Source organism: Camelus ferus, chromosome 2, assembly GCF_009834535.1.
Source record: "Camelus ferus isolate YT-003-E chromosome 2, BCGSAC_Cfer_1.0, whole genome shotgun sequence".
Classification (NCBI taxonomy): domain Eukaryota; kingdom Metazoa; phylum Chordata; class Mammalia; order Artiodactyla; family Camelidae; genus Camelus; species Camelus ferus.
Window position 1 is genome coordinate 20,056,829 of NC_045697.1, and position 15,267 is coordinate 20,072,095.

The 15,267-nt window shown below is 34.0% G+C and overlaps 1 long non-coding RNA gene across 1 annotated transcript; it reads left to right on the forward strand.

The window, feature by feature from the left end:
* Positions 1 to 4,389: 4,389 nt before the first annotated feature.
* Positions 4,390 to 14,717, forward strand: LOC116667117. Its single transcript, XR_004323875.1, has 3 exons — positions 4,390 to 4,399; positions 10,054 to 10,064; positions 14,306 to 14,717. It is a non-coding gene; the product is annotated as an uncharacterized LOC116667117 (long non-coding RNA).
* Positions 14,718 to 15,267: the final 550 nt, after the last annotated feature.

Consider the following 15,267-nt stretch of genomic DNA (forward strand, 5'->3'; position numbering starts at 1 on the left):
ACTTGAGCCATACCCTCCCCCCTCAAACTTGCTTTAAAACCACTATTTTAAACCAGTGGTCCTCACCCTGTACACTGGGGCACCTGGGAACAAAAATTCATTCCTAGGAGTTTTAAATCCATACGCACACTGAGGATTGCCTAAAGACTAAAAAGAAAAGTTATGTGATCTACATATGTGTAATGTACTTTTCATCTTTATTGAGGTATGACTGACAAATAAAATTATATCTAAAGCATATATCAAGGTGATTTGATATACATATACATGGTGAAGGGATTCCTCCCTTCACTCTAGTTACTCTAGTTACTATCAGATTAACACAATCACCACCATATATATGTGTGTGTGTGTGTGTGTGTGTGTGTGTGTGTGTATATGTATGAGAATATATTTTTCCAATGTTGGTAGATGAAATTGTGTTTAATAAAACATATTTATTTATGGAGCTTTTGGTCAGTGGATATTTTCTAAATTAATGGAAGTAAAAGCATAATCATTGTAAAGAGAAGGTTGTAAAATTTTGATTATTTTATAGAGAAAAACAATATATATGTTAAAAAGATTGAGAGCCTACTATTCCAAAATCCATACAGTTTAATATGTTTTTATTTGAAGGTAGTCTTTTTTGATACTGTAATTTTATCTTGGAGATGAGATCGTGGCAGGGAGTGGTTATGGGTCTGTGATTGATACAGTTGTGAGAAGTGACTGTTTTTAAGTTTGCCAGGTTTCAAATTACTGACTTACGTTAGTGTACATTTGCACTCACCTCTCCCTCTGCTCCGCATACACAAAATCATACACGTGCACAAAAACACCAGACTCTCCTACCAATTTCAGTACCTATCGGTATGCCCCAGGGAACACTGGTGAGAGGTTTTAAGGAAATACTGATGGAGGCACACCAAAGTAGTTAGAAGACTAAGAATGTTAAATTTTTTTCATTGAATGAAAGGGGACTAAAGGAAGAACTTTTGGGTTGGTTTATAATCAAAGTTATGAGAAATGCAGCATCAAAGACAGGGACCAAAGGAAAAGTTAGTGTGTTTATCCAGAAGGCTCACTTCCTCTCTCTTGCCACTTTGTGCTTTCTTGAGTACTAGTTCTTTCCTTACACTGCCTGCTGCATTCTCCTGTCACCTGGGTCGAATGTCAGTCTGGGCCAGAGCGTCTAAGGTAATGTCCCATGTTTAAGACAATGAAAGGTTTTCTGATGTGGATAATCTCTCACAAATTGACTGTAGGATGCATTGAAAATGGGACAAATGGCTAAAGCAATCTCTTAGCCTAAAGCCTGCAGTCACAAACCTTTATTTTCTTCTTGGCATAATTATTTTAAAAGCAACAACCATAATCAATATTTTGTTTAACTATGAGACTTAGAAAGTCCATCATTCATTAGTGGCAATTCTAGAAATCCTCATCCAACCAAGACTATAAATGATACTTGGCTGATTTTTAAAATTTTAACCTGAAGATACTTTGGGGATTTTTTTATTTAAAAGTGAACTTCAAACAAAATAATTAGTTTTAGCTTTTATTTCTCAAAAAAGCCATAATTAATTCTATTTAAAAATTATTTAAACAGTTCTCCTAAAAATGACTACTGAAAAGCATTAGGAAGTAAAATAGTGAGATTTTAAAATGGATGACAAGTGCTCCTAATTTATGTACTACTTGATTGTACTGGTGTGCAATGTAAAAAACTTTATTTTTCTTTCAGGAAACAATTATTTCATCAACCATAATTTCTGTTCTTTTATCTAATTATAATTCATCAGTAAAATATTGCTTAGTCCTAAATCAGCTGAAATAATAAAATATTGAAAAGTGTATTTTAAAAGATACTGGCATCTAAAGGCAAACATATGTGATGACTCTGTAAGAATAATTGACTTACCGCACTCAAATTTTTCAAGTTACTATCATTTTTAGTGTGTACTCTGGTTCTTTAACAAACACTTTAAAATAATTATAACATATCTGCTTTTAAGAAGAGTTAGTTCTTCGTAAGTAACATGTTTTTAACCTCTACTTTCATGCAAAATATGTATTCTAGTTTTCATTTTACGGTTGAGAAGACCGAGATTTAAACAAATTAATTTACTCATTTTTTTGAGAAAATATATCCATAGCTTCTATTATTCATTTAATGTGATTTTAAATGCTATGTGTTTCTAGACAAACATCTCTGAAGATTGCCGTTTCATTGCTGCTATTTCATTTCTATACTTCTCTGTCTCATTCTTTTCCTCTTTCTATGAATTCCTTTAACGAAAATTCTAAAAACTGGAATCAGTAAAGTTGCAGACGAGTGTGGGGCAATGTATTTAATTACAACCAACCAACTGTCTTATACAGGTAGATAATCAGTCATTAATTAATCATTCATTAATCCTTACACATATTCACTTATATGACAGTTGAGGTAGAGAATTGCTATTCATTATCTTATTTCACTGTAAAATACAATATACCAGAAATTTTGTGTTGCTCCTTCGCTGTGTAAAACACCAAGAGGATTACTTCAGACTTATTATATATTTGTGCACTGAATTGATAATTATTGCAATAACCATAACACATACATGAGATTATGGTGAGCCTCAAAGACGAGGACAAGCATTCTAAACAATTCTTCAAGTTCTGAATTGCAGAGCAAGTGGGAAATAGTTTATGCAAGACGTGAGGACAAGGAAACAAGACCGTCTCTAATAAGGAATTGGTAGGCTGAAAGACTGGCCAGAGACACTGAGAATGATGAGCACATATTTTTATTACTCATATTTTAGGTAAATTCATGATTAATAGAAAACTTTTATAAAATATTGGAAGTCTTTTCTGATTTGTTGTTGAACACCTTTCTATTTAAATGTTTATGTATTCATTCAGCAACTATTTATTGTGCTCCTATGCGTCATGTATTCTTTCATTCAACAAATATTTATTGATCCCTTACTATGTGCTAAGTGTTGTGCAAGGCAAAAAAGAGAAAAACCAGTAAAATACAGACATAGTATCTGGCGCTGTGGAATTGAGACCATATTGAGGAGGAGAGGCATTGAGGAAGTATCTGTTTATAGAACAAGAATGATGAAGTTTAATGAAGCAAATGGAAATTTAGTGCACTAATCAAATTGAGTTCTGCTTTTCGTTTGTTTGCTTTCTCTTAGGCATATTATTCCAGGGAACCTAGAAAAAGTAGGTGAAAGTAGAGAGAATTCATAAATTAGTGTCCATTGTTAAACTGATAGACTGACACAGTGACAGAGAACTGGCCTTCCGTATGCTTCCTATAAAACGTTGACTCATTTACTCGGCTGACTCAACGGCAGGTGGGAAATGGGGCATGATTTGAACTTAGATTTTTTTTTTTTCATTTATCACTTGTCACAGGTCCATTTTGAAGCATCTGCTTGCTTGTCTGCAAGTAATTTACAATTTGTCAAAAGCATTAGGAGCAGTTGACACTAATCGTGTCACCTGTGAAGTGCCTTTGCATTTATTGGAAGCATAGTTCTTTCTGAATGTTTTTATTTTAAATGCATCTCTGGAGTCAGACAAGAAGGTCAAGATCAGTGTAGAAAATTGATCTAAATTAACTAAAGTAACTAAACTAAATTGAACCTTAAGGACGTAAGTGTATTTATATAAACACACACTCAATAGTTGACTCAGTGATGGCATATCACTCCATATGTTGCATTAAGGACTTAATTCTGGAGTCAGACTGAATGGGGTTACATATCAGCTCAGTAATTCACTAGCTATGATCTGGGCATACTATTTCACCTCTGTGTGGCTCTGTTTTTTTTTTTTTTTTTTTTCTTTTTAAGTGGATTAGTAATACCATGTACTTATCAGCTTGGAAGGATCAAATGTGTTGGATGAGGTATATGTGTGTGTGTGTGTGTGTGTGTGTGAGTATAAAGTCACTAACAGATAGTTGCTGTTGTTGTTTTCTTCTACAATTCTTGACTTAAGCCAACAATTTTAATGACATAGCCACCACTATTCCTTATGAATATGAATTTTCAGTCCTGGAGCATGTGTATTTCTTCCACTAGCTCCTGCTATAGAATTGCTTAGGCTGTGAAACCCATCTCCTGGGTTTTGTACCATCTCTTTTTTTTTCCAAGTGGAGAATTGCCCTTGACAGGTCACTACACTTAACCTATTATTGGTGGTTCAGAACCCTGTGACCCTGTTGGCCTGGTGAGGACCAACATGTCTGCCATTTTCCTCCCAAACATAATTGCCTTCCCTCAGATATTAAAGGTTACAGATCTTGAGAAACATTTGTTTATGCTGAATGTATGTATGTTTTATACTAATAAAACATATCTCTAGTATTTAATTTCTCTCTGGTGTTCCCCTATATTTTCAGAAAGATTGAGTTGATTTTTTTTAAACAATTCTCCCTTCGTTTCAAGTTGAGTTCTCGCCTCTACCATGTATAGATCCAGCATCGTTTGCTGAAACTGTTTGCCTTTCTTTGAATTTTTCTGTCTAACTAAGCCATTTGTCTAACATTCTGCTGTAGATTTTGTCTAGATGATTCTCTCATAGTGAGTTATATGGAATCTGATTTTTTAACCATGTGAGCCCATTTAATTCTTAAATTAAACAAATATATTGAGGCAAGACAGATATATAAAACTAAATATAAAAATGATATTTTAAAATAAAAGCCTGAGCATGCAAGGAAGTGAAAGATAACCTCCGCCATCTGAACCAAAACACGGTTTGTACATGAAGGTGATAAACTGTGCATAAAAGGAGGGGAGACAAAATGTTTAGCCCTACAAGCAAGAGAGTTGGAATTAAACCCTGTTAAGTACGGCTAAGGATCTATCCTTTCAATGAAAGGATGAACAGAAAATAATAGTAATAGAAATTGTCCACTAACACAGTGAGACAGTGAGGAATCTTGGCTGCCCCATCCTGGGCCCTGGATGGAGCTCTCTCTTTCTGAGAGTGAACATGTCCAAGCATTTCTGATATCTGCCCCTAGTGGGCACCTCTGTCACCCCTTCGTCATAGCTGTATTGTCACCTGTCCCTACTTCATTTCTGCCTCAGTTGCTTTTGGTCACATGTACATGCAATTTAGAGTTGATATTTTTATTGTCTCCTGGTCTAGCTCAAGAGATTGCCTTCTCCTTATCCTCCTGAGTACATTTCTGGAGGAAAGGTGAGAAGACTCAGAACTAAGCTACTGACCTGTACCCACCGCACTAGGAAGACCCCGAGTCAGGATCTTCAGAGAAAACTAGCCCAGCATATTGTATACCCAGAAATCAAGTTTCTTTCTAATCTTATTTTAATTTTCCTTCCTGCCCTTTTACACCATCTGATTCTTCAGACTGTCTGCATATTTTGTTTTTGCTTGGCCTTGTTGTCCCCCCAGACACATTTTGAGTTTTCTTTTGGCTTCACATCTGGAGCCTTGGATTGGCTTTCAAGGCACAACCAACACCAGAAGCCCAGGGCCCCCCTTGTCAAAGAAAAGATTTTGGGGACTGAATCCTTAAACAGTGATCAGAAAGTTACTGCTTAGAATATATAAGGACAACCTATGCCCGATGTACATCATTTCATTTATTAAAAGGTAGTAGAATGACATTTACCAGTGCTCCCTAGCCTCCTAGCCTTTTCAATTTGGGTAAAAGTGACGATAGTTGTACAGTTGTGCCAGGATGCGCCTAGAGCTGGGGTGACAGCATCCAGCACACACGTGTTCCTCCGAGGCGCACTGCATGTCCACAGAAAAATCTGGGAGGACCCAAGTCACAGAATCTGCAGTCCAGCAAGGAGTTTGCATATTAGTTATACAACAAATTGTTGTAATTAATTAGTACATTAAAGTGTTTTGAATAAGTGGCTGAAGACCATGCTTTAAGTCTTTTAAATTTGACCTGACCATTTCATTTCTATGAACAGATTTCACTTCTATGAACAGACAGTTCATAAAGGAGAAAATAGGTCTTTTGTAAGAATTTGGAGGGTGGGGAGGCTGTCTCACGAAACAATTAAAAATATCTCTAAGAATAAAACCTAAGAAAATAATTTGCACTGAGAATAAAGCTACTTATACGATACATGTAAATGATGCCATTTAATATAACTTTGCTAATCACTAAAAGTCTGGCAAGTTCACTGAGTCATAGAATTTCCATGCTAATGTGGGAGAATAGAAACATGTTCAAATAAATGGGATAATAGAAAATATCAAGTAATGATAATTACTCTGCACATAATATTTCTCAAAAATTGTTTTAGGATATTTGAGAATATTTTCTGTTTTCAGTATTAATAAAGTTGTATTAGTTACTTTTCTTCTTTGTTTTTAATTTTGGTCTTTTTAGCACTATATTTTGAATTACTAAATGAGTTAATTTGACAACACTTGGAATGAGAGAGATTTCATTTCTACCTCATTTCCAAAGTAGTTCTCTTTTGTTCTGTAAGATCTTTTGTCTTCTTTCCATTCTTCTCTTTCCTTTTCTCTTTTTTTAAAATTAGTTTTAGGTGTTCAACCTATTTTTTTTTTTAAATTAGCTTTAGCTGTTTTTTGGATCTATTTGCTAGGTACAAGAATGTTATCTCTTATATAGGTAATTCAAGATAAGCAGAGAACCAATTTCCAGAGGCTTTCCCTAGAAAAACCCTGAACTGACCCTTGAAAAATCCATTAATTTTATAAATTCCAGCTTTCTTGAGAGAGAAGGAGGGAGATAGGGCGAGAGAGAGTTGCATGCAACTAACTGGTTTTTTTTTTTTTCATTTTTCAGTCTTTTTGAGTAGAATTGTTACAATCTGACTGCACATATACAATATATTGCACGTAAATACGTGTATACAATATCCTGCACATTTTTTAAAATATTTACTGTTTATATATATTTACTGTTCATTGGCATGCAACCAACTTTTACAACATTTTCAAACTGATCCCATGCAAGTATGGACATGGGATTCATAATGATTTGTTCTATGTTGAGAATGTGACGATCAGAGGTAAATCATGAAATATGGATTACATGTTGCTTTTGCCTCCTAGAAGCAGAGATGGCCCAGTTTCACGTGTTCTCAAATTCCAGGCATATGCCCATATAAATCTAAAATTATATAACAATATAATAATTATAAAAAGATTTATAAAGAACTCAGAGACTATTATAAAGCCCTCTTTGCTGGTTTGCAGACACTACAGTGGTTCCCAAAAAACCTGGAAACTGGTCATCTGTTATGAAGGACAGTTCCTGCCTTCAAAAGCAGTTCACTTGAGATATACACACACACGTCTGTGCACACACATGCACAAACACACAGAGGCATGGCTGCATACTGAAATAAATCTTACATAAAGGAATGAAAAGAAAAAAGTAATGAAAGGACAGATTTGCATGCTGAGAGAAGAAAACAGGTTTCTCTTAAAATTATTATTATTTTTAATATTTTAAATGGACTTTTAATGTTTTTGATCATAAAATCAGTATATCTTCATTACAGAAATTCAAATAATGTTGAAAGCCTCACAGATGAAATTAAAATCAGCCTTTAATTCAAACATGAGGTTTGTCTCTGGTATGTGCATGTGCACATGAATATGAATGTAAATTAGAAATTGCCAAATTAACCAACATATTGTAGGTAATTTTTCATATTCACAATCAAATACCCCCTGCATTTTACATTTATGCTTAATAATTTACCTCGTAAATGAACCTGTTATTTTAACAATTTTCTATTACCATGATTTAAATGATGTCTAATACTTGTCCCATCTAAAATAAGTTTGTAGTAATTATGTTTGTATATTGATGGTTACCTTGAAAGAGAAAATTCCTCAATGTGGTATAGCTGGGACAAAGAATCTTAGTTTTAATTGTGTTTGATGTAAGCTGCCAAGTTTATTTCAAGGCATCTAGAAATATTATACATTCGACACTTGCAGCAGTAGCGTAGGGAATTGTTGCTTTCGTCTTGCACCTGTTACTGTTGGAGCTTATGATTGTTTTCATTTTTGCAAATTGGATTGGGAAAGTATCCCTTGGCATCTATACATCTACTTTAAAAATTGCCCAAATTTATTGGTCTCTTTGTCTCTTTCTTTTTGATTCATAATTCTCTTTCCTATTAGGTGTATTAAGCAAGGTATGTGTATATGAAATACGTGCTCAGTTTATGCTTGCTTTACATTCTATCTCTATATATACTGTATTTTAATGTGCACATTAAAATATTGATGTGATCAAGTGCAAAATTTTCTTTTAAGCATTCTGCAAAAAAAGCTCCCTGATCATATAAGATAAATGCATATCTGTGTTTTTGGCTCATTTTCTAATTATACCATTGTTCTTTTACATTTAAAATATTTGTTTCTGAAAGATAAAATTTTATTTTATTTTACTTTAAAACAGTAAACCAAGTGTTCATTTTATCAGTGTTCTACCTTTTCACACAGTCATGAAACACCATCATTTTGTGTACACATGAATAAACACACATGAAAAGGATTAGGTACACACACACACTGTCACACACACAGTCTTTTAAGACACTTTTCATTCTACTTAAAAATCAATATGTATTTTTTGCAGTGTAATATGGTTTTATATCCAGATTATAAAACTCCCTTCTCATTACATTTATAATTTTCTTGTCAATTCTGATAAAACAATTTTCATACATGAACTTAAGTATCATTTGGTCTGCTTTCAGAAAGATATTGGGATTTTTAATTAAAACAGAATGAATTTAGATGTTAATCCATAGACAGCCCATATCTTATAGAGGTTTCCTAGAATAGTTTATTTCACTGATTTACAAATCACAAAATATGTATTAATTACCATCAAAGACTCTTTGGCATATATAAAGATAATCTGTTTTTTGCTTTTTGACTTATTGATATAATGCATATTAGTATAAATATTGCCTAATATACATTTTGTACATATATAATATACATATATAAGACAGTGTAATATTTTGAAAAATGATATATAATGTATTTCTTAACAACATCAACCATCTTAAAATAAGAAAGAATCTCAGTATCGTATTTCTCTTTTGATAGAGTTTAAGGTTTCAGCTTTGTTTCTTTCAGTATTCATCTGACCATGAGCCCTCCCCAGTCAGGCTTTAATCAGCACAACTCCACCAAAAAATGGCTTCATGATCATAAGAATGATACCAAGTGCCAGATCTTTCAGAACCAAGATGCCAATTTTATGTGCTCATCATAACCTCCTAGCACCATTCCAGATGACATAATCTTATAGAGAGATAACCCTAAAGACATAGAAAACTGTTAGAACTAATCAGTAAATACAATATAGTTCAGGATACAAAATCAACCTACAAAAATCAATTGTGTTTCTATATGCTAACAGCAAACTACTTGAAAAGAAAATTAGGAAAACAATCCCATTTATAATAGTACCGAAAAGAATAAACTACGGAGTAGTAAACTTCACTATGAAGATGTAAACTACCAAACTGTGTTTTGAAAACTACAAAACATTGATAAAAAAAGTTAAAGACCTAAACAAACGGAAAGGCATGCCATATTCATGGATTGGGAGACATAATATTGCTAAAATGTCCATAGTTCCCAAAGTAATCTACAGATTCAGTGCAATCTCTTATCCAAATCCCAGTGATCTTTTTTCCAGAAATAGAAAAAAATTCACAATTCACATGAAGCCACGAAGGGCTTGTGGAGTAAGGAGAATAGCCAAAGCAATGTGGAGTAAGGAGAACAAAGCTGGAGGCCTTACACTTCCTGATTTCAAACTATATTTTAAAACTACAGTAATCAAAACAGTGTGTCATGGCATAAAGACAAACTTATAGACCAATAGAACTGAATAAAGAGTCCAGAAATCAGTCCCTACATACATGGTGAACTGATCTTGGCAATGATTTTGCGGCTGTGACACCAAAGCACAGAAACCAAAACATAAACAAGTGAGACTACATCAAACTAAAAGCTTCTGCACAGTAAAAGAAATGATCAACAGAGTGAAAAGACATCCCACAGAATAGGAGAAGGTGTTGAGGAACCACACATCTGATAAGGGATTAATCTCCAAAATATTAAGAACACCTACAACTCAACAGTAAAAATTTAACAGCCCAATTGAAAGCTGGATAAGGACTTGAAATAGACATTTCTCCAGATAAGATGTACAAATAGCTATCTAGTACATGAAAAAAATGTTCCAAGTCACTAATCAGGGAAATAACACAAATAAAAACCACAATGAGATTTTACATTATACCTGTTGGGGTGGCTATTTTTCACAACACAAAAGCCACCAAGTGTCGGCCAAGATTTGTAGATCCCGTCTCCTTCAAATTGGAATCCTTGCACGCTGTTAATGAAATTGTGAAATGATGCAGCCACTATACAAAACAATATGGAGATTCTTCAAAAAATTAAAAATAGAACAACCATATGATCCATCAATCCTTCATCTGAGTTTTTATCCAAAAGAATAAACCTCAGGATCTCAAGGATATGTTAGCCCTCCCATAATCATTGCAGCACTATTCCCAATAGCCAAGATGTAGAAACAACATGTAAATGTCCATTGCATATTAAGGAGTAAGTAAAGTATGATCTAGCTATCTATTTACATATATTGATAAATAAATACACACACACACAAAATGGACGGCGTTTCAACCCTAAATAAAGGAAATTCTGCAATTTACAACAATGTAGGTGAACCTTGAGGACATTGCGCTAAGTGAAATAAGTCACAGAAAGACAACTACTGTGTATTTCCACATATAGGAGGTATCTAAAATCATGAGATCCATCCTGGAATAGTGATTTCCAGAGGCTGTGGAGGTGAGGAAATGGGGAGTTACTGATTCACAGGTATAAAGTTTCAACTAAGCAAAATGAATGAACTACAGAGATGTTCTATACAACAGTGTACCTACAGTCAGCCATAATGTATTCTTAAAAATGTATTAAAATGGTAGATACCATGTTAAGTGTTCTTACCACAATAAAATAGTAAAGTAAAATAAAATAGATAAAAATATCATGAAATCAATAGACCATGTGAAACCAGCTAACAGACGTTTCCCCCACATGTAACACAAGAGTGTAATATACTGGTTCAAGATTTTACATTATTAGAGATGACTTATTCCATGTAAAGACTAGATGTGAAAAGACAAGGGAATTGTTGACATGTCCAGGAAAAAGATTATTGGAGATGTGATACAAATAGAAAGGGAAAGATATTTTTAAGAGTTATTTTAGGAACAGAAGCAACAAGTCTTGGTCATTTTTTATAATTATTACATCCAAATAATTTAAGAGACATAATAAAGTAAATTTAACCACACTGTTAAAAAAAGAAAAAATGAGAAGAAGAAAAAAAGAAAAGAAAAGAAAAAGAAATGACACTGGGGATAAGAAACCGTTGTAAAAATTTCTTTCCAAAATCTTGGTTGTTTAAAAAAAGTTAGTAGAATGGCTTGAACAGACTAGGTATCATGGAAGAAATTTTGCTTTGTTTATATCTATAATTCATTTTTTTAAAAAAATAACAGAAAAATATAAAGGGTGGGATTTGCCAGGTGATTTTATGGGCCAGCACCAGTGATATTTCAAGTCCCCATGTCTAAAGTCATTTTATTGTCCCTTCTGGTTGCTACATTATTCTTTATAGCACATTTTCCAGATTCATAATATGCTAGATTGCTTTTTAACTGCTCTCAATTCGTTTACAGTGTCACACACACACACACACACACACACATGAAGACACACAACACGAAAACACAAACACATAGTAACAACAGCAACAAAAACAAACGAGCAAAAGCTGTCGCACAGTATTTCACATTTGAATTTACGTACCAAATTGCTTTCTAGATTGATTGATTCATTAAATTTTTTAAGTATTCATTAAGTTCCTAGTGTGCCTACACTATTATAGGTGCCAAGAATACAATTGTGAGCAAGAAACCCAAAACTCTACTCTCTTGCCTGGTTTGTTTTTTTTTTTAAACAAAACAGGTTTATTTCTTGCTTGCTCACACAAACTTAGACACAAAATTAAAATACTCTCCTGCTTTCTTATAGATGGAGACAGACATGAATGCACAGGTATGTATAGAATCAAGTGTCAAATAAATACCTTGGAACATGAATTCTTGCAAAGATCTATTTAGATACAGATTAGCTTAAACTGCACACCTCTCTTTATGTTGAGAATTTTAAAAGACCTCAGGAACCAAGATAGGTAAGAGAAAATCCACCTTTGGCCAAGAAAATGCCCACGCTATAAAAGGAAGCAAAAGCTAACCAAAAGCACCCGAAAGATAAAAGAAGCTAGTGGAAGAACAGACAATAAAGAAATAAATAAAGATAAAATAGCATAAGTATTTATAGGCGTATGTAGGAGCCATGAAGAAAATGTAAGAGGGTCAAGGGATTTAGAGCTATGGGAGATACTTCATTGAGGGTTTAAGAGTAGATGATCACAGGCATGGGAGCTGGTTATTGTCAATGAAAGGTCTCCAAGGCCACGAATCAGAGGGGCTCAGAGAAAAGGCCGGGATGAGTTTGTGAGAGAGCCCCAGGATTTGTGAGCCCCGAGACTGGAGGATTAGCCGGAGACCAGGCCATGGAAGGCCTCACAGCCAATGCTGAGAAGTTTGTCTTTTATTCCAGTTGCAGTAGAATGCAAAAGTACTGTAAACCAGGGGAGAGGCTTTATAATTACATGTCTTATTTGAGTCTGTGTATTATATAGATGTATATTAGGTTTCTGAATATTTAATAGGTACAGTTTTGCATTCTTGTCAATGAGGTTGTTCACACGGAATGTTATCAGAGCAAATAATAATTTAAAACCTGATTTACTTTTTGTTAACTTATGGAAATTGAAATGCAGTTGTATTAATTTGGTTGGAAATGTGGAGCTCTCCTGTTTCGTATATTTACCACTTTGCTGCCACATCAGCTATTTAAATCATCTGAGTATGAGATTGGGGTCAATTCCTAACAAAATTAGAGTCACCTACAGCACAACCAGTGCTTGGACAATTCTTTAATACTGTCACTGGAATTTTTTAAAGAAAAATATTCTAAGAAGTAAGCTGAGTTTTTTTTTTTTCACTCTACTTAAGACCATAATAACTACAGAATGGCACTGAATTTGGAAGAAATAGAAGAGAATATTGTATTTAACAAAGTGAAAGTCTCCCCTAGACTCCAAATCTCGAAAAAACTTCCCTAGTTTTTAATTTTATTATGATTATGTTAGGATGCAGAATTGCCCAGTACTGGCTTCTTAATATTACTATAAAATTTCACCTCTTTTTTTCTTTTTGCTTATGATTAACATTTCTAAAAAGCATTTTACCTTACACAGTGTTTATGTTGCTATATAAAAATAAATGACATTTCACCGTGGACACTTTTCCTTTTGATGTGTTCCATGGTGCGTCCAAGATTTTCTAATAAATAGCAAATGAGATATATGTCTTTTTGAACTAAATGCATAACCTCTGTTAACCTTAATAGGACTTACGTTTGTAATGTAGACTTTTAAAATATATCAGTAACTCTAAAATAATATGCAATAAAAATTAGCCTGTGATAAGAAAAGTATTTGAGGTAATATAAGAGATATGCAATTAGAATGGATTCTTTTACTTATTTTATGCCAAAATCTTTATGCTGTTTTGTTTGTTTGTTTGTTTTTGAGCAAATCCTTCCCTTAAACTCCTTATTGGAATGTTAAAGGATTTGTGTTTGTGTGCATGTGTGTGTGTGTGTGTGCGCGCGCGTGTGTTCTAAAGAGCTGAAGTTAGAACTGAATTATTTCCTTTAAAGAACAGCAGAAGCCACATTAATAATTTATTCTTCTCTCCAATTTATCTCAAATACCCCACTCATGTAAATAGCTTTGAGCAGACTTGGGACTTAACAGATGTTATAGTCCACTTTAACTTCTCAAAAAGATGTAAGTAACATTTTTTTCCACTAAAATCATCTAATGTACCTTTCATGTCAGAGACAGATTCTTACTGATGGGAATGTAGAAGTGCCTTCTGCACCAATTTATTTTCTCTACTGGCTTACCACATTACCTGAAATTCTCTTCACTAAAATCTCTTTTTTTTTAATCAAAGCATTGTACCCCTAGAAGTCTCCTTTAATGTAAAGTTAATGTGAAATCTTGTCATTATTTAATCTGTTATATGCATATTAAAATGTACTTATGCCTTTTATATGCATATATTCATATAAAACTGAGAAGCAAAAATTAAACTCCCCCAACCAGTCAATGGGACTCAGAAAAAATGCACTGTGATATGAGAGGTTGGATCATGAAGATAAAAGCGAAGGAAGGAAAGAAGAACAGGTGTGGGAAGGGGTAGATCCAGGTGAGATATTGCAGTTACATCCTTGGGCACTGAAGAATTACTCTTTTTGTTTCAATACCTCCTATGCAGGCAAAGCATGATTACTCCAAGTATGTACCACATTTGGTACACATGCAAGTGTATGTGTAGGTGTGTATGTCTTGTGTCAAACTTTTACTCCTCCTATATCAATCTTTCCTTTCCATCTGAAGAAATGATGCTAGGTAATGCAAGTATTTGCCCTTCACCCTCAAACCGAAGTCAATGAACTGTTGAAAACAAAAATGGTAGAGTAGCCCAGATAAGTGTTCAAAATGAGATTTATGGACTCCGAGTCCATAAATGAAAACTTCTCAAGGGCATAGATTTATAACAGGGCTTTTGGATCTCAGCCCTATTGACATTTTGGGCTGCATTATTCTTTGTTGAAAGGGACTGTCTTATTATTTAGCAAGTCCCTGGTCTCTACCCACTAGAGTCCAGTAGCAATGCTTCTCAAACTGTGACTCCCAAAAATCTCTCCCTGTATTTCCAAATGTGCCTTGGGAGGGAGACAAAGTTGTCTCACATCTAGAACCGCTGGTTTAGAAAAATCAACTTCTAGATGCTCCACTTCCACATGAACTCTTTCCTACAAGAGATACGACTGAGAACTTAGGGTGGTATAACAAAGCCTCCTTTACAAAGCACACAAACCCACAGTGGAACTTCATGACTCAAACATAATTCTAATGATAGAAACTTGATGTTAGGAACTGTGTATGTGGATCTGTGTTGAAACTTTCTGAATTATAAAATTAGTGGCAGAAATAATGACAAGTTTTATATAATAAGGTCATTTTTTGTTTGTTTGTTT